Genomic DNA, 16,738 nt, shown 5'->3' with positions numbered 1-16,738 from the left:
AACTGAACAAAACAAAAAACCCTTGCATTTGACAGGAAGACTGACAGGTGTGTTGGTCAGTATTGACCAATGGACACTCTGGGGAGCAAAGAACCTTGGTGAAAAATACTCTTAACCATGGCCAGGTTCAAGCTCCCAACTTGATATTAAAAGCCGTGGGAGTTTGTAGTGGCTTGAATAGACTCACATATTTTAATGCTTAGTCACAGGGACTGTGTCTTAACAGCAATAGAACACAGACTGAGACAGAGTTGGAGGAGCTTCAACATAGCATTGTATTACATAGTGTTGTCTCTTCCAGACACAACAGCTCTAACTAGCCCTCAGAGTGTGCACAGTTATGCACTTTATGTTAGTCATTAGACAATGCTAAACATTGAAAAGCACAACTTAAAGGCGAAAAGATTTCCTCTGGCTCATGGTTTGAGAGTTTTCAAGTTTATTGCCTTTGGGTTAATTGTGAGGCACAGGCAGCATGTGCCAAGTTTATTGCCATTGGATCCATTTTGGCACAGACAGCATGTGCCAAAGCAGAGCTGTTCACCCCATAGTGGGCAGGAAGCAGAGAGGCCGTCAGGGGCTGGCACAAAACACCTTAGAACACGTTCCTGAAACTGCTTCCTTTAAGCTTCACCTCCTGGTTTCTACCACCTCTTAATAATGTCATTAAATTATGAATCCATTAGATGATTAATCCATTGATTAGGTTGGAGTCCTTACCAATCAGTCATCTCTCAATGGCTGGATCCACCATTTTGGGTCCATTTATGTAAGATTTGCAAATTACTACAAGTCTATAAATATTTCTTTAATTGAGCAAAATATTCTATTTGTTATTACTTATTTTTGGTATGAACCTTGAAGATATCACAAGTAAGTCAAGCTTAGTCTGAAAACAGAATTCTTTAATGTCTAACATTTACTTCAGCCTGGCAAATAATTTTATGGATTGGAAATGTGTATGGAATAAGTAACAGAAAATTTCTCTGACAGTAATTCCAAATACCAATTCTCTTTTGATCTGAGGATTGCTTTAAACTCTTAAAATTGATTAAGGACACTGTTATACTTTTATTTATATGTATTTTATCTATAGTGATTTACCATTTTAATAATTATGGTGGTTAGAATTCTTAAATTTACCCAGTGATTATTGTTTCCTGGGATTTGCCTGTGAGTTGATTCTGCAAAAATTAAATTACACAAAAATAACACTAAAAATACATCTTACAAATAATCCCTACTTTTAGCATTATGATGAAGAGGATGGTGATGATGATGATGGTGATGTGTGTGTGTGTGTGTGTGTGTTCACATGTGTGTATGAATGTGCTACTCTGTGTTATGGAGATCTGAGGACAACTTTTGAAAGTTGGTTTTCTCTTTCTGCCTTGGGTCCCAGATATGGAAATTAAGCTTTCAAGCTTGGTGACAAGTGACCTCACCTGCAGAGCCATCTCACTGCACACAAATGCTCCTTATTGCAGAGTTCTGTGTCCAGTATGTCTCACTAGGAGAAGACACTATGACTAGAAGTCTCTCAGCCCTGTACTGAGGGGCACCACAAATGTCTTCTGCTTTCCCATGACATCTATCCAAGCCATCATTATGGCTTAACCATTTAGTAGAAGGTTTTGTAACTCAAATTTTGTGAAAACCTTTGGAAGTCACTGTGTTCTACCTCATTTCCTAGTGGTGTAACTACATCTCCCAAGATTGTGTATAGCCAGGATGTTATTGGAACTTCATCTGGATTTTACTGCTTAGTCTCAGTCCATAGAGGTTACTCCTGAACTGTCCCATATCTCTGTGTGTTTCTATTCCTGTCGTGGAGTGCTCCCAGGCCCTGTAGAGTCTGCATGTGTTAGACTCTGCTTTCTTTTTATTCTTTCTTTCTTTCTTTCTTTCTTTCTTTCTTTCTTTCTTTCTTTCTTTCTTTCGTGCTCTTGATAGCCTTTCTGCCTGGACCTGGGAGCTCTGAACACATGGTACTGTATAGACTTATTCTATATTCTTTTATCTCTCCCTGTCTTAACCTGAGTAATACTCTCCCACAAATATATTCTTCATATATAATTCTTCATCATGGTCTCAGACACTAGGAAAGATGACGTAGAACCTGTCCCTGTCGCAGAACCATTGCTCCTGTATCCCCAGTTTCTCATTGCCCTCACTGTGACCTCTGCAGAGTGCTTACTGGAGAGAGGGAGGGAGGGAAGGAGAGAGAGAGAGAGAGAGAGAGAGAGAGAGAGAGAGAGAGAGAGAGAGAGAGAGAGAAGGCATACAGGGAGGAAAAAACCTTGGTTGGTGTTTCAGAAATATATTCTGGCCGTATAGTCATTTACTATTGAATTTCTCACGCAGAAGGACATCCCACATATTGAGATCCTGTATTCTGTTTTTGTTTGTTTGTTTGTTTGCTTTCGCATCAGTATGGCAGGACCTGGTAACATTTCTCTTCTTGTTTCTCAGTTATCCTGTGGAAAGAAAACACCATTAAACTCACTTCTATGCTTTATAAAACCAAAAGGCAGATGGGAGATATTTACATTTACAGGTGTAAGGTAGTACTATCCTGTGGTAGTAATGGTAGAGGATCTGCTTGAAAAAAATGTAACTGGGGACTTGATTCTACTTTTCTAGCAAAGAGAGGGACTGAAGGATGGCTCTCACATTCTTGGTGACTAATAGTGTACATGTGTTTAGTTAGGTCTCTTACAATTCTCTACTAATTTTTCTGTGTCTCCATGTTTTGCCTGGGTGTAGGTCTGTTTGACAAGGTGATTCTCTTTCTATCAGGTCCTTCCTTTGGTCTTTGGAGACAAAGATGGAGATACTTCTTTATTTGGCACTATTTTTATTTACAATCTTCTGATTATATTAATTGATTTTCCACAGATTGCTTATCTTTTCTCTCACATTATTTATCATTTTCTTTGTTGTTATTGGAGTTTCCTTTTACCTCACCCCAGGACTACAGTTTGTTATTCTTTCTGTTGTCTGTCTGACTTTAGAAACCACTTAGATAAAATATGTATTCAAATGTTACAATAAAATTTATTTCTTTTTATGCCAACTAAACTTAATTAGGAAAGCATTTGAGAAAAAGAACCCAATATAATTATTTAAAAACTAGGCCAGGTTCCTAGCAGGTAAATGTATTTCCTCCAAGACTTAGGCAAACCTGTGCGTAGATTAAGAAGAACTGACTCCTCAAGTTGTGCACTGACCTCCACACGTGCTATTGCATGAGCATACACAGAGTTAGTTAGTGAAACGTTAAATATTTGAAAAATATATAAAGGTTCATTTGTTTGGAATACAGCTATATGAGTTTTGACAAACACATGTGGTTGAATGACCACTGTGATCATGATCAAATGTAAAATACTCTCTCTCATACACTCTCAGTGCGCGTGCATATGCATGCAGAGGTCAAAGGGTGATATTGGGCATCTTTCTTGTTTGCTTTCCCATTTTATTTTTTGAAGCAGAGTCTCTAACTGCATCTGGAGTTCAGTGATTCAAGAGACTGGCTGGCTTGTAACCCCCAGGGTTCCCCAGCTCCACTTGCCTGTTGTTGGCACAGGACCCTGCTGTGCCAGGCTTTTACATGTGTCCTGGGGAGGTAAAACTCCAGTCTTCATGCTTGTGAAGTAAGCGTTTCATGAAGTAAGCCATCTTTCTATATCATTTCTAGAAATTCTCTCTATGGCTCCTGTGTAACCCACCTGCCCACAACCCCCATTTCCACATCCAGATTCAAAGCACGCGGGCGCGCGCACACACACGCGGGCGCGCGCGCACACACACAAACAGGTTTTTGTTTTGTTTTTGAGACAGGGTTTCTCTGTGCAGTGCTGGCTGTCCTGGAATTTGCACTCAGAGCTTCTCCTGACTTTGCCTTCTGAGTGTTGGGATTAAAGGCAGGTGCCACCACCACTACCGCCCAGCATCAACAAATACATTCTTAAGGTTTCACTTTCCTGGGAGTCTTTGGTCGTTTGGTTTGCATTTTTCCCTTTAATTTGTCTTTGTAGACATGAGTACTGCATCTGTGAGCAGGATGAGCTCTAATGGCCTCTTGAATGTTTTGCACAGTTCTTGCATGTGAGTTTGTTTCTTTCAGAGTAGCCTTCCCTTTGTCCCTGTCTTACTCTCTCCTGTCTACATCTCTGCGCTTCTCTTTTTTGATGCTGAGGTTTCTATAGAAATCTATACGTGTGTGTGTGTGTGTGTGGGGGGGGGGCATCATTAGTTTCTTCTTTTTTTTTTCAAGATCACAAATCTACTTTTATTTATTTACTCTCCATTAGTTTAAATCCAGGATTGGTACAGCATCACAGGGATTCTGTGTCCAATGGCCTTTGCAGGAAGGTTGCTTCGGAATTCGGCACGAACCATGCCACTGTTTCCGTGTGCCCTAGTTACCTTCCCCCAGATCACTCTGGTTTTGTTTGGTTTGCCTCCAAGAGTCACTGTATTGTTTTTCACTTTGTACACATAAGCACATCTCTTGCCTAATTAGAACTCAGTTTCATCTCGGGCATAAATGCCTTCAATTTTAAGAAGAGCCGTGTGCTCTCTTTAGTCCCGGAGACCTCGCTTGTAGCCAGCAAAAGTGGCCTTGCACCACAGCCTTCCAGACATACCTGCTTTTAGAAGTCCTGTTCCCAGCAGGCCTGCGAGGAAACCAGCTTATAGGGACCACTGCTTCCTGGGCAAAGCAAGATCGGGGAAATGCACCCATTCACTTCTCAGGAGCCCGAGGACCAACTGAGACCAGCGATCTCTCCTCCCCTCGGCCTGGGCCTCAACACCATCAGCCCGTCATCTCCTCCATCCCGCCCTCCATTTCCCTGGAAGCCCAAGAAATCTCTGGTGGTCAGGTTCTCCGAGAAGCAGGGTTGTCTCGGTCGGGTCATTAGTTTCTATCCAGTTTGGGAAACAAAGGTGAAAGAGCAAAACTGCCCAGGATACATTTCTGTCTCAGACGGAGTACTTTCCATGGGCCTCAACACGCACATGGCTGCCGGTGGAGGTAAGCAGCTTCCTCAGGAAGGAGAACCCTCAGGTTCTAGGAGCAAGGAGGACTGTGGTTTCTTCACGCCTGAGCATTTGATGTGGGGCCTATATATTACTTCAGAGACCAACATTCTTCTCTCAAGCCTCTCGTTAGGATATAGACACCACAGGTGGATTGCTTTCTTTGTTTAGAGATAAGTAGTTGGCAAGGAGCGTCTCTAGTCATCTGGCCTGAGTGTACTTTTTTTTTTAATAGCCTGGCCACTGCTTTTATGGAGACATTTCTAGCATCTTCTTCCATCAGGCTGATCCAATTTGACCCTATGTGATTGTATATTTAGCCTTTACTGTCTATCTTTATGTTTTTTATTACTTTAAATAGTAGCTTCGCTCTCCTTTTCTTTTCCGTGTGTGTGTGTGTGTGTGTGTGTGTGTGTGTGTGTGTGCATTTATACATCGATATGTACTTGTGTAAGAGTTAAACATGTAAACATTTCAGTTGGGTTTTGAATGGGAGGTCCTTAGCTTTGCCGTTTGAGTTGGAAGCTGATCTGTATGATGAGGTTCAAAGGATTGTAAATATGTTCCTTCTGAAACATGGAACCTGGTTCAGACCTTCCACAAAGTTCTTTTTTCTTTTTCCACGTCATTAACCTGCGATGACAAAGGTTAAAGCTGGACATTTTTCTTCTTTCTCTGGGGCTCTGAACCCAGGAAAAGTCTAATGACCTATTGAGTTTTAGTGTAATCATACAATCAATGGTCAGGAACAAGTGCATTTTAGAGGAACTGATATATTTTGTAGTTAGACTCTGCCTTGAGTGTCCAGGGAAGGGAGAGAGGCTTGCTTAGTGCATCGCGTGGAAGAGACAAAGAGGTCAGCCAGGGACACAGTAGTTAACCATGTTAGAATAATCAGTTCATTTTCTTTAATGCATAACGATGCAAAAGATACTGGTTTTGTTTTAATTTCCTCCTTTCTTCTCTCAGTTTACTTACCCTGGGAAAGTGCATTAAAATAAATTTAATACGCAAAATTAGAAGCTGACTAATTGAAGTGTATTGAACAATCTCCTACATTCCCCAAGGACGGTTCTTTAATTCTGTAGTGGAGGCAATGGTTAAGTAGGTTTTAATTTGTTCAAATTTGCTTTTATAGCCTGGAAAGTGAGGAAACAAGCCATTCGCAAATGTAAATGGATTCTGTGAATTACAAAGAGATTCATGTTGTAGTCCAGGCCATTTGTCTGCAGTTGCCTGGATCACTGTGTTCAGAGGATTGTTGGGTCCTTTGTGGACTTTGCCCGGCATGATGTGGTTAATGTCTCTGCCCTGAGTGTAGATAGTGGTGTGTGAGCTGAGTAACAACCACTGCAGCAGTCTTCTTCTTCTTCTTCTTCTTCTTCTTCTTCTTCTTCTTCTTCTTCTTCTTCTTCTTCTTCTTCTTCTTCTTCTTCTTCTTCTTCTTCTTGTTATTTTTAATTGTTTCCCCTCCACAATTGATTGGCTAACTTTTAGCCACAAATTATCCCTGAGACAGTAAAATGTTAATGGAGATGTAGCTGACTGTAATATCTCTGCTTTTACATCAGTGCCTCCTTAAAACTAGAATTATCTGATGATTTCCTCCCTTCTTTGGCTTTTATTTGAATTTATAATTATTCCTAACAAGGGAATGTATGTGAGACCATATTGTTTGTGTCTCTAATTTGTTCTTATAAGATTTGTTTTAATATATTTTCAGGCTACAGTTGTATCTTAGATTCCCAGATCTGCATGTGTTCGTTTCGGCTGCAGTCAGCAGTACCTTTTGATTGATATCTCATACCCTCTTGATCAATATCAGCCACAGTGTAGGGAATAGAAGCTCCTATTTTTTATCAACAACATATGAGGTGTATGTGTGTGTGTGTGTGTGTGTGTGTGACCATGCATGTGTATATGTGTGCATGTGTGCATAAGTCACACATATTAATATTTTGCCTTTTCTGCCATAATTCGAAATCTAGGTGGCAGGCTCCAATAGCTGATAAGCATTTCCTAGTGTGGTGGGTCAGGTTTGCTGTGTAATCCCTTTGATAAAGCCTTCCTTTCTGAATACACGAGGGGAGTTACAATGGTGCCCTGCTGAGCCAGTAGATCAATAGGTGGCAAGTTGTTTGACCCGAGCCAGCCAGAGAGCAAGGGTGTCCCTCCTTTCAGCTGGGGCTTGTATTTCATGGATGAGACCTCCATTATCATAATCCATTTTTCGCTTTCGTGTTATCTATCAGCAGCTCTTATAAGCCTCCTTTCTGAAGGGCATTCCCCATTTGCTTGCTCTAATTCTTTCCTTTTTTTTTTTTTTTAAATCATAAAATTGATGTTTTGTAACCAGCGGCGTTCTGTGTGACTTGTTTACAGAGGTGCTGCAGGGAAGAAGATTAGTGGTAGAATCAAGTATGAGATGACAGCTATGGAGGGAGATGTGCGAATAGACGACCCATCAGTGCCTAGGAGGATGTGGGAAGGAAGTACATTAACTGAAGTCCACGGCAAACGCTGCGATCAGAATTGTATATCTTTGAATGACGTCAAAGAGTGATAATGGTCCACCAGCACATTCCTACCTCAGTAACTATATCAGATAGGAAGACGCTCCTATTGACCACATATGTTATTTTAAATGCCCGTGTCTATCAAGTGGGGGATTATTCCATCATTATTCAAACCCCACATACACACCATGCATTTAATCTGAGAACTTTATACAGTCATACATACTTGGAAAAGAAAATCCAACAGGATTATTTCAAATTCTTAACAAAATTCCCTAGGAACTTAAAAAAAGATATTTTTTATTTTTAATTATGTGTGGATGTGTGTTTGAGAGTGTGTTTGGGCATGTAAGTGCAGTGCCTGTGGAGACCAGAGGATGACTTGAGATATCCTGGAGCTGGAGTTCACAAAGGCTGTGAGATGTTAGGTGGATGCTGGGGACCCAACCCAGCCTCTCTGCAAGAGCAGTAGCTGCTCTTAATAGTTGAACCATCTCTCCAGCTCCAAAATAGGTATGTGCATGTGTGGTTGTGCCCATAATGTAGATGTGCCTGTGTCTATATGTGTGTAGTATTGGTATGTTTGTGTGTTAAGTATGTGTGCAGTATGTGCATGTATGTTTCTGTGTGTATATGTATGTGTAGTGTTCATCTATGTATTTGAGTATGTATAGTATGTGTGTTTGAGTGTGCCATGGCATGTATGTGGAGTTTAGATAACATTTGACCGTTGGTTCTCTTCTGCATTGTTTGAGACAAGGTCTTTTGTTCACCTGTGTGGTAGCAGAAGAGCTGGCCTGGGACCTTCTGGGGCTTCCCTCTTCTTTGCCTCCTTCTGTCTATTGCACTGAGGTTATCGCTCTCACAGAGGTTCTGAGGATCCAAACTCAGGTCTTCATGCTCGAGAGGCAAGGATTTTTATCTGCAGAGCCATCTGCTTAGTTTATCCTAGAAACAATTTGATTTAAGAAAGAAAACCCTCCACATTCTTCAGTCTCTCAAGTAATATGACATTTTTCTTTACAGTTCTCAAATCAATGAAGTCTTTGGGTGCACGGAATATGCTTACCCATTCTTGAGAAGGAAAGACACCGAAGATAAAAGTGCATGCAAATAGCCTCTGACCTCAGAGGGCAAGTGGAGGAAGACCCTGGCTTGCCTTTGGGGGTTCAGACTTCTCAATTTGGGTGGTAGTGGGGGAGACCATGGTTGGTGGAGAAGGATGCTCAGAGGCAACTGTCAAAGCTTTTGTACACTCCAAGATGTCTCTTGTTCCTGCTGTAGCAGCCTGGTGCTGACTTGCATTCAGATCTTCTAGGCATCAGAGGAGGCCTTCCTTAAACAAATCTCTTAGCATTTTTGATTTTGGAGAACACAGTACCCCAAAGACATAAATTCATGGGTTCATATTTCTGCCTGAACTTGCTCCATCTCTCACACATCTTGAGCCCCCCACCCCTTCGTGGGTAGGCTCAGTTTCTGGTCAGCGTCCGTGGCTCTGCAGGTGCCCTTTGTCCTCCTGTAGTCTTGATTCCAGTTGTTTCCTTTGCTAGTGGGGGCTCTGGCTCCATGATGCAGACATAGTGTCAGCTGTCCTTTTCATGGTCAGCATGGGACTCTTGGTCCCTCTCTGTCTTAGCCTTGTTCTCTTTCTTGATCTCTGTTCATCCCCCTCTGCCTCCTGCTCTTGTGCCTCACTCCAGGTTCCCACCATTACCTTTCCTTACTTACTGCATCTGGGTATGAACACAGACATCCTGAGTGAGGTGCATTGAGACAGGACAGAATCCCGTGAGAAGCCAGCATCATGACAGAGATCAGTGTTCCTTTTATCCGTTCTTTCCACTCACAGGGCACATTGGCACCATGAAAACCTGACCCACAGGATCTGTTGGAAGCAGGACAATGGCTAGCTACTGTTACACATTGAACAGCCATTTCTGCTCTGATAAGTTAGACACCCTTTTTGATTAGCAAGTGCCATGATATATTAGGTTTGCATAGTCCCTTCCCTTTTTTGATGCTGGGTTCAAACTCAGGTTTTCTCCTATGCTAAGCAAATGGTCTACCACTGAACTATACCCTGAGTCCCTGAAGGTACATATTTTGAATGCTACATGCCTGGGATTATCATGAGTTCTGTATTTCACATGGTGAATATCTTTAGTCATGTTCGTGTCTGCTTGCTTTATTTTGTAAAAATTGGAGGATTATGTTGAAATATTTCTGTTGCTGGATATGTCAGTTCCCTTGCCTTATTAATTTTACATTCTTCCATTGTCACATATATGTTGCTGGATATTTAAACATGGATGAGGCTGATTTTAAGCTTATTTACAGTTAAGATACACTTCTATTGGAGAATTTAATCTTTATCACCAGTACATGCATATTCAATAACAATTTTATTGCTACAAATAATTTTGTTTTATATTAGTATAGCTGTTTTATAGTAGAATGAAAACTATGACAGTAATAGGCCTTTGTGTGGCATTTCCTAATTACATTTCTATGATTAAAGAATTATTTTTCTCAACTGTTAAATTTTTGTCTTGTTTATTCTATGCAGCTTTTTTCCCAATCCTTAATTTTTTGTTTTTTTTTTATTGTAATGAATAAGGCTTTATGGTGCTTTAAAATTTTTATTTTTATTCTTTTCGCTTTTATGAAATTTGAATTTATGTAGGATAATTCCATTTATTTATGGTTGCCTGTAAAGTTTTATCACACATATTTAAGAAAAATACGAAACTTAATAATATAACAAATTTTCTTAAGAAGAACCTTAGAATACTTTAATTTTCATACTCTTAATTTGTCAGATGGTAGACATTGTTCTTGTTTCACACACTGTGTGCCTTTGTGTGTATGTTGGCACACTGTGTGTATCTGGTATATGTGAGCCTATTTTATGCCTATGTGTATCTGTGGACACACTGTGTGTCTGAGAATTTATGTGGGCACACTGTGCACATGTATACTTACTTGCATAGTCACTCTTTGGTATTGTCTTTCTATTTTATTTTTTTCTGTAACGTCTCTTTTCTAAGTAGAGACATTATAAGTGACCTGATAGCAGTAATCACCTGCAAGTTTGTTCATTTAAAAATAAATTAGGAGGATGCAGAGATAGCTCAGTGGTTAAGAGCACTGGCTTCTCTTCCTGAGGTCCTGAGTTCAAGTCCCAGCAACCACATGGTAGTTCACAACCATTTATAATGGGATCTTATACCCTTTTCTTTCATGCAGGCATACATACAGATAGAGCATTCATATACATAATTAAATAAATATACACTTAAAAATAGAAATGGATTTCCTATCTTCAAAGGCATTTTTGAGTGATGGGAATTATTGCTATAAAGTAGAATTACTCAGATTTGAGGAAAATACTCAAAATTACAAGTAAACCTTGCCATCAGGATTAGTTGTGATTTTGTCCCTTGGATAAAATTACCCATTTGGTAGTGTCACTCAGAGTATGAAAGATGGTCTAAGGTTGAGGTTACCCACATCACTCAGAAATGCAGAACTGAGAGGCCAACATAGTAATACAAGATCATGGCTTTTGCCTTTAAAAATGTTCTTAAGAATTAAAGTCATAAGTTTTTAAAAAGTTGATATTTGAAAATATGTTAAAAATACTCCCCTTTTCATGAAGAGTATCTTGCCAGGCATAAAGTCTGTATCAGAGGTCCCCAGATCATTCCATGGTCTCATCATCCTTTAGGAGGTTTCCCAGCACTGAACATACATAGTTATGCTCTTTAAAGCTATAGTCTTTAAATATATAACACTCACTTCCTTTTTCAAAGGGAAAAAGTAATAGGAAATACCCTAGAGAAATAAGCTGTGAGCTTTTAAGGTCTCCTGCCAGAGTCACACAAGAGGCACTTAGTTCTTCAAGAATGAGTTATGGCAGCACATGTTAAGATGGTTCATCTTGATGCCCAACTTGATTGATTTGATGAACTCTTATGAGGTTAGTAATGCTAACTACTGGGTGTGATCATAACATTTCCAGAGAGCACTGACTAAGGATGGGGAAAGAATTTTTCTGAATGTAAGTAGCACCAGCCAGTAGGCTGGAGTTTCAGATGAAATAAAGTGTTAAAAATAAAAAAGACAAAGTCTGTGAATACAGACATTCTCTTCATGCTCTCTTGACAAGATGATGTCACCTGCCAAACTCTGCCATGTCTCTCTGTCTTGATGGACTGAGACTTCTGAACCTATGAGCTAAATAAATCTTTTCCCCTTTAAACTAGGCAGTATTTGTCACAGTGAAGAAAGTCTTATTAACCCAGTGATCAAATAAGCCAAGCAGGGAATCTCAGTACATTCCCTGTGCCCAGGTTTTCTTACTGAGGATCTAGATATATAAAATAAGGTTTCTAAACTTCAGAATGTTGGTATTTCTGACAGGATAAGTTCTGTTTTGGCAGGTGGGGCTGTCTAGCATTCTATAGGATGCTTTGCAATATTATTGACTTCTACCCACTAAGATGCTGTTAGTTTGCTTCGCCAGTGGGACAATCAAAAAACTGCCTCCAGATGCTGTGTGTTGTTAAGTTGTCCTCTGGGGATGGTGGTTGAGAATCATTGCATCAAAGCATAGGTTTAACCTTAAATACAAACAGAAGGATCTTAGACTTATAAATCTAAGTGGGTTACTACTGTCTTACATTCACAGCACCATTCAAATACCAAACCTCTATTATGAGATTTTTAGCAGCAACTCCATGAGATGGGTGGGAATACTTTTCCCCTTTATATAGACAAAAGCAGTGATACACAGAAGTGATTTCCCTCTGTGGGAGAGCAGAAAGGAAAGAGAGTTAGGTAGATTGTTGACAGTAGACTTGCAGTTGAAAACTTGCTATGATCCAAATCCTGATACCATCTGAACTGTTTTTGCATGATCTCTGGTCCTCTGACCCTCACAGTCTCTCACTCCTCTCTCCAACAATGTTCCCTGAGCCTCAGGCATAGGGGTTATACTGTAGTTACATCAGCTGGGGCCAGCCTCCCCACAGTCAGCTCTCCTCTTCATTTTAACCAGTTGTAGAGTTCTGTAACGGTCTCCATATGCAGTCAAAGCAAATTTCTTTGTTGAGGCATTGGAGCTACACTTGTCTGTGCATGTGAATACGATACTTATACTACAGTCTGAAATTATACTGATGGAGGAAAGTGGCGGCACTAGGTCCTTCTCTAGGCTTCATGACCTTACCAGTTATAGGGATTGACTGCATTTGCAGTATGAGGCACACATTCCCTCTCCTTTGAGCAGAACTTAAGTCCAGCTACACAGATGTTGGTTGCCTCTAAGACATAGGTGACATTATTGTAGCCTTGGGCAATCCCTTGCCATACTTCTCATTGTTACGGTACATACTTAAAAAATTTGATTCTTGCTTTTCTTGGAGCATTTGTTTCACATCCCCTTTAGCCCATGTTTTCATTTTCAATATTGCAGGGAACAAAACTTTCTTCTTATAATCCTGGTAAATACATCTTATTATCCTAAGAGGACATTAATTTGGGAGAGACGTTTTCATAACCATTTAAATACACTACATGGAAGGAGCTAGGAAAAGATGTGTGATGCCACCAACACTTATCTTTGGAAAGCTTCATTTCTCTTTCCTGGGCTCTCATCAAGCACCACTTAGTTTATTTTGTGTCTGGCTCTCTTTTCTTTTGGAGTGGACCTGGATGGTGGGTAGCTGGGAGATGAGACTTTAGCTTCAGAGAAGTTTGTCAGGTTAATTCAGATGAATGTCGCCATTTGGATATGAGCTTGAGAAACCCAGCGTTTGACAGCATTTCCAGCTCTACTCAGGACAGAATTGATGAGGCTTCTCTTACTTTGTACGAGTGGATACAATACACTCGGTGCTGCCATCTCTGTAATTACACTTATTTCTTCTGAGCCTTATGAGTCCAACTCATGAGGTCTTCTTTTTCTTGACAAGCATTTTTGTGTGAAGACCAGAAACTCTTGAATTTTCCTTTGACTTGACCCGTCAAATGCACAGGTTTTCATTTGTGTTAGTACTCATGACCTGTGATATACATGCATACTTTCTTTCCCTCCATATTTATTAGTTTGGTTATAAGACTAAACTGGAGAGATAACTTAGATAGTAAAATGTTTGCTGTGCAAGTGTGAAGACCTGATATTACCCAGAACCCATGTTTAAAAGAAGCTAGATGTAGTTGCACGAGATTATAACCCCAACGCTCCATAGATAGGAGATAGGCTTCCTGAGCTCACTGGCCAGCTAGCCTACCCTAATTCATGAGACTCAGAACAATGAGAGACCCTGAATCAAAGAACAAGGTAGATACCTGAGGTTATCTTCTGTCCTCCACACACACATGCACACTCTTGCATATGCACAAACACACATATGCACACCACATACATGCATATATGGTTGTACACACAAATAAATAAATAGTAAAGAAAGAAAGTAAACTGGGCTTTTCTCTCCACATTGAGATTTTAGATAATTTCATTTTGTCACAGTGGTAACAGAAAGTTATATATAGATTAACCTACTATGAAAAAAAATCACTGAAAGACAAGATTGAAAAGGATATTGGAAAAGTGTGATGTCTTGGCATCTTTTTATAGTTGTAAATATAACTGTAACTTTGCACAACCTGTCAGTAAGTCTGCTGTTTTATAATCAGGTTAGCAAACTGTGTCTTCTTAAAAAACACACCCACATTTCAGTTGTTTTTGAACCCTCTTTCTAAATAGGACTTCATATGTGCTGCTAAGATCTAACATATAAAAGTGGTGTTTCTTTATTATGCATATATTTTGAAATTTAAAGTCCATTACAGTAGAGGCAATTTTCATGAAATGAGACTTCAGAATTAGAAGTCTGTGTGGCCAGTGAGGAACCCAGTAGAAATCATTTTTCCTTTTCCAATAGGACATCTGAGTATGTGCAGTAAGGCAGTTTGTATCAACATTAGTGTGTTCTTGAAAAGCTCATGGAATTTTTCACTTGAACGTGATTGGCAGTCGAAGTGTGTCTTCCCACCGCAAATGAGTTCACCTGCAAGTGGATGTAGCTGGAACTGAGCAGGCTAAAGGTTTCACGGGACATGCCAGAGTACGTTTTGATGATGGTTTAAAAAACAGATGGCATGATAGATTTTTTTAAATGAAACATAGCAGAACCCCACAGATATCTGTGAAACTTTATGTAATATCATAGAATGCATTTTGGGAAAAATCTTGCTAAATTATTTTTTTTTTTTTAGCCTTCACTATGGCAGTCTACAGTTGTTACATTTAAAGTCTAGTGAAGTTCAAGTTTCAATCCGTAGCTCAGTGGAGCTGTGTATCTTGATCTGTTTATTTTATGGAGCACTGTGCCAAAGTTATCCTTAGAAGGGCCTGGTACCCAGGGAATCTTTGACTTCAGCAGGAGAGGAAGATTTCATATCTACTGCAGATACTTACTAGAGTCATTGAATATACTGGTCAGTCACTTGATTGTGTACTTTCTTAGTCTGAGTTAGAAGAAGAAAAGACAAAGAAGAGATGATCCTAGGGGCTCAGGGCCATGTGAGAAATGATCTCTTGACAGCATCAGTTCAGGAAAAGCACAGTGAACCTGAGCCATTTAGGTCAACCATCCTTGTAAACTTTGAAACAGTGACTCTTCTATCATGATCCCACATCAACACAGCTTCAAACTGTCACAAATAATGTACATTCGGTTTGTATGTGCTCAGAGAAGACAAGAAAAATGTAAAGGTTTTTAAAGAATGTCCAGAAAAAATGGTTAAAATGGTTCTAATAGTTATGTGGATAACTTCAGTTTCCTGGAACATTGATGCTGTGGGATGTTAAATTATTGGAGGATGGAAGACAGATAAGGCACGAATATACATTTTCCTGCCATGTATCTCACTGCAGAAGTTTACAAAATACCTAATATTTATTTCATAAATATTAGTGCACATTGAATAGGTTTTAGAGAGTTTATTTGCGCTAAAAAAATAAAAAAGGATTTCTCTATCAATATTCTTTCTGGACACCAGAAAAAGGGGTGTAAAAAGAACCTTCTGCAAATAGAGTTTAAAACAATGAAGCTCAGAAGGAGTCAGAGAAACCACAGAAAGCTACACAGATGAACATCAATTAATGAGAGGCCAGGGAGTGGGAAGAAAGAACACGTTCTTTGAGAGTAGGTCTGAGCTTCATGGGCTTTGTGCTGATAGAACCACGTCAGCTAGATGTGCCATGTATGTTTTGGCTGGGTGTTTGCACCACGAGTGGAGAGGACCACATCCCTGAGTTAGTGTTTGTTTACCTACATGGTGGGAAGAAATGCTTTTCCCCTCACCTGAAGGTCATACTGAAAGGCAAGCTGCATCTTTGCCCAAGTGTTACAAAGTATAGCTATGTCATATGCCAGATCAAACCTTTCCTGTGGTCCACCTTCATCTCTTAGGCTTTGGAAATCTTTCCATTCTTCCATTTCTTCTGTTTGGAAGGTTTATTATGTGTATCTTTAATCAACACATAATAACTATACATTTTTTATGGGTATAAAATAGCATTTCCACACACATGTACAATCGGTTCAGGGTCATTGGCATATCTGTAATGCTACACAAATATGTAATTTTTATGTGTGTTGGGAACAGCCCAAGTCCTCTCTACTAGCTATTTTAAAATAGCTAATTAGCCAGTGTCAATCATAGTTACCCTACAGTGCTTGAGAACATGAGATTACTCTACCTGATTGTATCCCCGTATCATTGTTCGTTTTCTTTCCCTCCACCCCTTTTCCATGCAAATATTTACTGAGCTCACATTGTAAGCCAAGCACCAGTAGGACTGAAGATAGTGCCAAGAGTGTACTCTGGCAAGGGACAGGACCACCAGTTCTTACTGCCACAGAATTTTCATAAGAGGGCTCATGAAGAGGGTAGTCAGAAGACATGAATGAAGGTATGAAGCAGTACAACAGGGGGGAGAAAGTGCATCCACAGCCCATTCCCACCCAACCTAGGAGACCAAGTATCCTTCCCAGAGAGGGTGACATCTAAGCAGGACCAGTGGGATAACCAGGGTTATCAAAGGGAGTAGAGTGGGAAGTGGACACATGTTCCAGGCAAGAAGAATAGCATTTCCGTGGGAG

The 16,738-nt window shown here is 40.0% G+C and overlaps 1 protein-coding gene and 1 pseudogene across 2 annotated transcripts in view; one reads left to right on the top strand and one right to left on the bottom strand.

The window, feature by feature from the left end:
* Nebl (nebulette) overlaps positions 1–16,738 on the top strand; it is a 356,298-nt gene that overhangs the window by 116,754 nt on the left and 222,806 nt on the right. The gene's annotated exons all lie outside the window — the stretch shown is intronic.
* On the bottom strand, positions 4,307–4,650 carry LOC117713658 (large ribosomal subunit protein eL33 pseudogene; annotated as a pseudogene).

Source organism: Arvicanthis niloticus, chromosome 8 (assembly GCF_011762505.2).
Source record: "Arvicanthis niloticus isolate mArvNil1 chromosome 8, mArvNil1.pat.X, whole genome shotgun sequence".
NCBI lineage: Eukaryota > Metazoa > Chordata > Mammalia > Rodentia > Muridae > Arvicanthis > Arvicanthis niloticus.
This window is presented reverse-complemented; position numbering and strand designations above follow the sequence as displayed.